At 43.8% G+C, this 8280-nt stretch overlaps 1 long non-coding RNA gene across 3 annotated transcripts in view; it reads right to left on the bottom strand.

Moving 5' to 3' along the window:
• Positions 1-612: 612 nt before the first annotated feature.
• The window catches only part of LOC113881593, a 44273-nt gene continuing 36605 nt past the window's right edge, over positions 613-8280 (bottom strand). For all 3 annotated transcript variants that reach the window (XR_003508089.1, XR_003508088.1, XR_003508090.1), the window contains one exon: positions 613-1529. This is a non-coding gene — a long non-coding RNA (uncharacterized LOC113881593). The remainder of the gene's footprint in view (positions 1530-8280) is intronic.

The raw sequence follows: 8280 nt of genomic DNA, 5'->3' as shown, positions 1-8280 counted from the left end.
AGCTTTCAGAGGTGCCACATCTCACTGGGCTTAAGGAGTAAATTCCTGAGACCAGCACTGCAGGCCCTCTGTGAACCTCGCTTCACTTCTTGAGACAGTCTCTGTAGCCACGCTCCACTCGGACTCAAACAAGCTCTCCGGAGCACAGTGCTTCCTCCTGCCTCTGGGTTTTGCAAATGCTGTCCCTCCTGGAAGAAATAAATGTCTTAACTCTAAGAAATTCCCAAGATACAGTTCATGTGCCTCCTTGTCCAAAAAGCTCTTTTGGAAACCACTCTCAGATCAGATCAGATCAGATCAGTCGGTCAGTCGTGTCTGACTCTTTGCGACCCCATGAATCGCAGCACGCCAGGCCTCCCTGTCCATCACCAACTCCCGGAGTTCACTCAGACTCACGTCCATTGAGTCAGTGATGCCATCCAGCCATCTCATCCTCTGTCGTCCCCTTCTCCTCCTGCCCCCAATCCCTCCCAGCATCAGAGTCTTTTTCAATGAGTCAACTCTTCGCATGAGGTGGCCAAAGTACTGGAGTTTCAGCTTTAGCATCAGTCCTTCCAAAGAAATCCCAGGGCTGATCTCCTTCAGAATGGACTTGTTGGATCTCCTTGCAGTCCAAGGGACTCTCAAGAGTCTTCTCCAACACCACAGTTCAAAAGCATCAATTCTTTGGCGCTCAGCCTTCTTCACTCTCAGCCGTACCCAATTCCCAGACTGTATTTGGTGCCCTCCCCACTGACCCCTCCCCACACCCCTTCCTCTCCTGCTCCTCCATGATCCTTGTCACAGCACCCAGTTGTAATTGTCTCTTTTAAATATTGATTCTACCCATTAACTGCTTTGATTCTTGAAACTGGATGTTGATTTTACGTAAAGGTATTATTCCAAAATAGAAAGTGCTTAGCAAACAAATGTTTGTTAAACGAATGAGTGACTAACAGAGGAAGGAAGAAAGGAATAAAAAAGTTGATTTCTCTGGTGCACAGTTCATATATGCTTTAGGTAACTTGTAAGGACTTCATTTGAAATATCCAAAAACAACAGATCTTGTATCTTGTGGTAGGCATCTAAGGTATTTTAGTTTAGTTATAATTTGCGGACTTCAGAATTTTAGGAACGGAGAGTTCGGCTAAGAAGTAGTTAAGAGGTTATTAACTGGGTTTATTCGGCAGTCCTGAACTCACCGAAATGTGAAAAACGGTGTTTGTATGTATATACATGAGGCAATAATTCACATTTTCAGGCAAGACAAGAAAAACTTTAAACATAAAATTTTCTCTGTTCTTTAGTCTCTTCCCTCCCCTCTCCTATACATCATGCATCTACATTCTGCATTAATCAGAGTTCCCAATGACAGAAATACCTCTTCAGACATAAACATCAGTTGCTCTTCTTTGAACACCAGCCCACATAATTCCTCAGAAGATAACATTCCTTTGTTCATTCTTAAGGGGTCACCATGATCCATCACTCAGCGTGTATCTGCTCCGACATCTTTAGTAAAGTTTACTTATGACAACAACATATCATTTCTGTTAAAGATAACGACAGAGATAAAACAGACTGGTCAGCAACCTGGGGAGAATCTGGCCCACAGTTAATGGAAGCTCTTCACTTTAAATACTTTGTTAAATACTTGTTTATAACCTTGTTAATGGTACCAGCTATCTTACTTGTATTCTGCCTATTGTACAAAATTGTTTCTTGCATGACCAAATGTGTGACTGAGCCCCCAGTAAAATGAATGATGATTAGGTGACTTGACATGATTGGCCAAATATACAGTCTATAAGATCAATGACTATAATAGTGTAACTAACTCTAGATTTGGGAAGAAACAACAAGAGGGAACCATTTCCTGGACCATAACAGAATGTAAGGCAGGGCATCTAGAGACTTCTGGCTACTGTTCACAGGTCCCAGTCCAGTAAATGCCACATTAAGTGGCCTATCAAAGGAGTCCTTGCCTGACCTGGCAGTGAGCACCCCTAGTGCCATGGGACAAAATGGTCACAAAATGCCTCCCAAACATTGGTTGAAATTAAGGCCAAAAGGGAAGGGACTGTAAAAACAAAATATGTTGCCCACTATCATTTCTACAAGGATCAAGTCATTAGCCACTGCAGTCACTGACCTATATAATACACCCCAAAAGGAATTCATTCAAAGGGTAAAGATCAAGAAGAGGCATTTTGTGCTGCAGGAAAACAGACAGAACCAACCCTCAGGTTGTTAGATATTTTCACGAAAAAATTTTGTGAATCCAGTTTCTTGCATCTTCCCAGACTTAGAGGAGCACTAAAACCATTAAGATACCTATTCCTCAAAAATAGCAGTAACTCTACCAAGGTGTATGCCTGATTGCACGTACTCTCTTTTCCAAAATTATGTAACTGGCCTCCACCTTTACCTCTTTGGATCCATTCTCAGAGCTAAGAGACTTGTCTCCTGGTTGTAATCCTCAAATTGGCTCTAATAAAAATTTTCATTTCTTTTTTAGGTTGACTATTGATGAGTTTTTTCATCAACATTATCTGTTTATATATCACTTTTCCCATTATCTGCTTTGATTCTTGAAGTTGGAGATTAATTTTATATAAATGTTTTACTCCAAAATAGTAAGTACTCAGCAAACAAATGTTTGTTAAATGAATGAATAAGAAACAGAGGAAGGAAGGAATGAATTAAAATGTTGGCTTCTCTGGTACATAATTTATATATACTTTATGAAATTTACAAAGATTTTCATTTGCCAATCCACAAAAGAAAATAGAGTTTGTACCTTGTCGAGGGCATCTAGGTGTAGTTAGCTAAAATTTGGCAGTTGCAATTTTATGAATTGAGAACTTGACAAAGAAAGTAATTAAGTGGTTATTAATTGGGACTTAGGCTTCCCTGGTAGCTCAGTTGCTGACGAATCCACCTGTAATGCAGAGGACCCAGGTTCGATCCCTGGGTTGGGAAGATCCCTTGGAGAAGGGAATGGCAACCCACTCCAGTATTCTCGCCTGGGAAATCCCATGGACAGAGGAGTCTGCCAGGCTACAGTCCATGGGATCGCAAGAGTTGGACACCACTGAAGTGACTGAGCACTAGCACAATTTGGGCTTATTCAGGTGTCCATGAACTCAGTGAAATTATATGAAAAACTGTGTTTGTGTGTATATGCACAGTATGCACTTCATATTCGTGTGTTCTAATCAGGCAGGTTGACAAGCATTCTTTGAAAGGACGAGTGGAACAGCCAAGTCTATACCAGACAAAACATGGTGGAAACACTTTGATGGACAGTGAAACTAAGAAAGGGATAGGAAGTCCTAAGAATAATGAAACGACTGCTCTAAAGAAGTTGTCGATTCATATATTTTAATTATTTTTGGGTTATTCTCTTATGGTGAAGTGTGTCATGTCAAATACAGAGTTAAAAAACACAACACATTTGCTGATTCAAGGGTTACAGGGTCTCAATTTACAGCTCCCCTCCCTGGTTAATGAGTTTGCTTGCCTTTTGCATGCTGTTGAGAGTAATGAGGACGGGAGAAGGGAAAAGTACAGAGAAAGGCTTAATTGATTTGCATACATAGAACTGATTTGCATATATACTTGTGAAAGAAAGCACTAAGTCCACAGGTAGAGGAAAGGTCTCTGGAGTTTGCCTGCAGTAGAAAAGAGAGATCTGTTAACAATGCCTTGGATGAACGAAACCTAGGATGAGCTGATGAAATAAAAACTCACATTTTAAGGCAAGACAAGAAAATTTTGAACAGAAACTTTTTCTCTGCCCTTTGGCCTCCTCCCTCCTGCCTACTGTCCATTGTGCATCTGCATTAGCCAGACTACCCAGTGGCAGTAATACCAGCTCAAACATAAATATCAATTGTTCTTCTAACACCAGCCATAACTCCTCACAAGATAACATTCTTTTGTCTGTCCTTAAGGGATCACCATGATTCACTGCTCGCCTCATACCTGCAGAGATCTTTAGTGAACTTATAACAACATACCATTTCCCTTAAAGATGGTGATGGATGCAAAACAGACTGGTTAGACAACCCTGGGAGATACTGGGCCACACCTACTGGAAGCTCGTCACTTAAATATTTACTTATGACTTTATTAATAACATAGCTACTAGTTATATTACTATTATTCTGCCTATTGTACAAGATTATTGTTTCCTGCATTAACAGATGTGTGACTGAGCCTCCAATAAAATTAATGATGATTGGTGTGGTGTTAGTCACTCAGTCATGTCCAACTCTTTGCAATTCCACGGACTGTAGCCTGCCACGCTCCTCTGTCCATGAGATTCTTCAGGCAAGAATACTGGAATGGACTGCCATTCCCTTCTCCAGAGGATCCTTCTGACCCAGGAATCGAACCCGGATCTCTTGCGTTGCAGGTAGATTCTTTACCATTTGAGCTACAGGGAAGACCCAATGATTCAGATCAGATCAGATCAGATCAGTCGCTCAGTCATGTCCAACTCTTTGTGACCCCATGAATCGCAGCACGCCAGGCCTCCCTGTCCATCACCAACTCCTGGAGTTCACTCAGACTCACGTCCATCGAGTCAGTGATGCCATCCAGCCATCTCATCCTCTGTCGTCCCCTTCTCCTCCTGCCCCCAATCCCTCCCAGCATCAGAGTCTTTTCCAATGAGTCAACTCTTCGCGTGAGGTGCCCTAAGTACTGGAGTTTCAGCTTTAGCATCATTTCTTCCAAAGAAATCCCAGGGCTGATCTCCTTCAGAATGGACTTGTTGGATCTCCTTGCAGTCCAAGGGACTCTCAAGAGTCTTCTCCAACACCACACTTCAAAAGCATCAATTGAAAGACTGACCAAATATATAGTTCTATGAGATCAATGATTGTCATAGTGTAATTCTAGGAATGGGAAGAGATGACATGAGGGAACCACTTCCTAGAACCATAATGGAATGTAAGGCAGGTGATCCAGAGGTTTTGGCTACTGTTAGCAGGGCCTAGTCAGTAATAGCACATTGAGTGGTCCATCAACCAAATCCTCACCTGACCACCTGGAAGTGAGCATCCCTAATGAGTAGACAAAATGGTCATGAAATGCCTCCCAAACACTGAAATTAAGAGGTACACCCCAAAAGGGATTCAAGATGAGGTATTTTGTGCTACAGGAAAACTGAGAACCGGCTCTCAGGTTGTTAGGTATTTTCAGGGAAAAAATTTTATGAATCCAGTTTCCTGCTCTTCCCTGACTTAGAGAAGCACTAAAACCATTAACTAAGATACTTATTCCTCAAATGGGCTTCCCTGTTGGCTCAGACAGAAAAGAATATGCCTGCGATGCAGGAGACCCAGGTTTGATCTCTGGGTGAGGAAGATCCCCTGGAGAAGGGAATGGCAACCCACGCCAGTTGCCTGGGAAATCCCATGGACAGAGGATCCTGTCGGGCTACAGTCCATGCGGTCGCAAAAAGTCAGACGTGACTGAGCGACTGTCACTATCATTCCTTGAAAACGGCAGTAACTCTACCAAGGTATATGCTTGATTGCACACACCCCCTTCTCCAAAATCACACCTAGACTGGCCTCCCCTTACCTCTTTGGAATGGTTCTCAGAATTCTCTGACAGACTGTCTCCTAGTTGTAATCCTCAAATTGGCTCAAATAAATGTTTCCCTTTCTTAGGTTGATTATGAATTAATTTTTTTTTTTTGGTGGAGAGAGCTGTTGAAATAGGACTTTTAGGAACTATAATTTTTTAAGGAAGTGTGGTAACACGTCCTTGCATGTTTTCACCAGACTTCAGGAAAGACATAAATCAGTTTTCAAAGTCTAGGGCATCAGATTTGTGTTTCTTTTTTAGTGTGGGTGCCACTTCTGCTTCTGCAAGCAGAACTTCTCAGGCCTCCATGTTTTTGTTCGGGTCACACGGGTTTGCCTGCTTGTCTGGCTATGGAGCAGACTGGCATCCACACCCAACACACCCGTTTTGGGTCTGGGTTGGGTAGGTTGGGGACAGGTGAGTCATGCCAGGCTAACTAACCCCCTATCAAAGTTTCACTGACCAAGCCACTCCTGAGTTTCTATTTATTTTGTGGGAGGTCTGGACCATTCTTCAGGTGGGGGAAACTTCCTCAGGACAAACCATGGAGTCTCTGGACAAAAGGATGTCATCATTTTTCTCTTGAGTATTTTTTTTTAATGACTTGATTTTTTCTTTAAAAACTAAAAGACAATTATAGCAACTTCAAAAATGTGGCGGTGGACATTGTGGTGTTATGCCTCCTCCTCCAGCTGCTTGGAGAGGGAGGGTGGGTAACTGGCAGATCCCACTGAAGTCCCCCTCCCTCCGATCACCCTCTGCTGAAGTAAGCAGCTTCATCCAAATAGATGTCGTCTTCCGAGGGACAGCCCATATCCAAAGCCTGGCCAATGTCTTGGATTTGAGGACAGCTCTGTCAGGACCCACACGGAATCTGCACAGGCCTCTACAGTGACAGCCTCACAGTCAGACTTTCTTCTCTGTTCAATCCTGCCTCTTCACACCCCTACAGATGTTGCTCCAAGGGCATCCTCCAATAAGCCTCCAGCATGCTGATCTCCACTGCAGAGTCTGCCTCCCAGGGAAACTTGGCTTGTGGTGATAAGAGTGGGTGCAAGAAAGCAGATGCTAAAGCTGGGTCACCCACCAGCTGGCTAGAAATAAGGAGCCCATGGTGGGTGGCTGGCGGAGCGTGGATAAAGCCAGGCATGCAGCAGTATTAGGAGTGGTGATGTTTTCTGGGAGGGCATGCCTTTGGAAGGGCATGCTTTGGCTGAGGTGATGGAACCAGTATTTGAGAAGCAGGAGCAAGTTAATAATTATAAGGGTAATGGTATCAAACGGCTGTTCCTGGGGGCAATGGAAGTTCAGGAGAAAGACAAGCAAAGGCTGAGGGTAATGAATGAGTAATTAAAGGCTAAACAGAAAAGTCAGAGGGCCTCCTTGGCAGAGTACAGTGGAACGGGTGCATATCCCATAGCTGGAGGGTAGATGAAGCTGAAACTCAGGTTCAAGATTTAAGCATAAAAGTAATAGGCTCCAGAAAAAGTTGAATTCCCCTTGGCAAGTCTGCTACACCTAAATTCAAGCTACAACTGGGACAGCCTGAGGCCTGGAAACAAGGGATGTGGATCTTTGCAGTGCAATGAAAGTCCTCATTCTGGAGGTCTCTGCCTTGCAGGACAACATGTGTCCCCAACAGGTTCGGCCACTTTTGCCTTACTGACACTAGACCCATCATAACCCATTATAGCCAATAACATAACCCAGTAAGTCAAAACAAGAACCATCAGGGATACAGTTGGGTCTGCTAAGGAGAAAAGAGTCTGTTCCTTGAAGGAGCTGTGGATCCTGGCTGATTTGTACCAGCAGATCAACGGGAGGTCAATGGGAAGCAGAATATAAAGTTGTTATTTAATATGGGAACATTCTTTCTTTCTTTTTTACCCTTGGATGCCCTGCACAGTCGGTGGGAACTTAGTTCCCCAACTAGGGATTGAACCTGGCCCTTGGCAGTGAAAGTACAGAGTCCTAACCACTGGGCCATCAGGGAACTCCCCAGCCGATAGGACTGTTAGAACCCCCCAGAACATACCACTCAGATGTTTCCTTGGCACTTAGAAAAGTGATGCCCACAATCAATGAGCAATAAATGCTGGACTTCTTTTTTAGGCAGTGGAAAAAGGAACCAAATGTCTCATAGAAGGGGGTATGCTGCTGCTAAGTCGCTTCAGTCGTGTTCGACTCTGTGCGACCCCATAGATGGCGGCCCACCAGGCTCCCCCATCCCTGGGATTCTCCAGGCAAGAACACTGGAGTGGGTTGCCTTTTCCTTCTCCAATGCATGAAAGTGAAAAGTGAAAGTGAAGTCGCTCAGTCGTGTCCGACTCTTAGTGACCCCATGGACTGCAGCCTACCAGGCTCCTCCATCCATGGGATTTTCCAGGCAAGAGTACTGGAGTGCCATTTCCTTCTCCAGAAGTGGGTATACTTGAGTGGATTTATTAGATGAGGCGGGAAATTGAACCAGGTTTACCATGTGAGGGCCAAGAGGACATTTACCAAAGTAGCAAGGCAGGATATGGTAAGAAGGATATAAAATTCACTGAGAAACGCACTGGGGACTCTCCTTTATGGTCCAAAGCTCATGGTGAGAGATGTCATTATAGAACTGAGCTCCTTGATGGGAATGATAATAGCCTGAAATATAAGAGGTCATGAGAGTGCCTTAACCATGAGAAATAAAGTACATCCAGCTGT

This window comes from Bos indicus x Bos taurus, chromosome 23 (genome assembly GCF_003369695.1).
Source record: "Bos indicus x Bos taurus breed Angus x Brahman F1 hybrid chromosome 23, Bos_hybrid_MaternalHap_v2.0, whole genome shotgun sequence".
Lineage (NCBI taxonomy): Eukaryota > Metazoa > Chordata > Mammalia > Artiodactyla > Bovidae > Bos > Bos indicus x Bos taurus.
The sequence above is the reverse complement of the archived record's forward strand: the minus strand, read 5'-3'. Positions and strand labels throughout refer to the sequence as shown.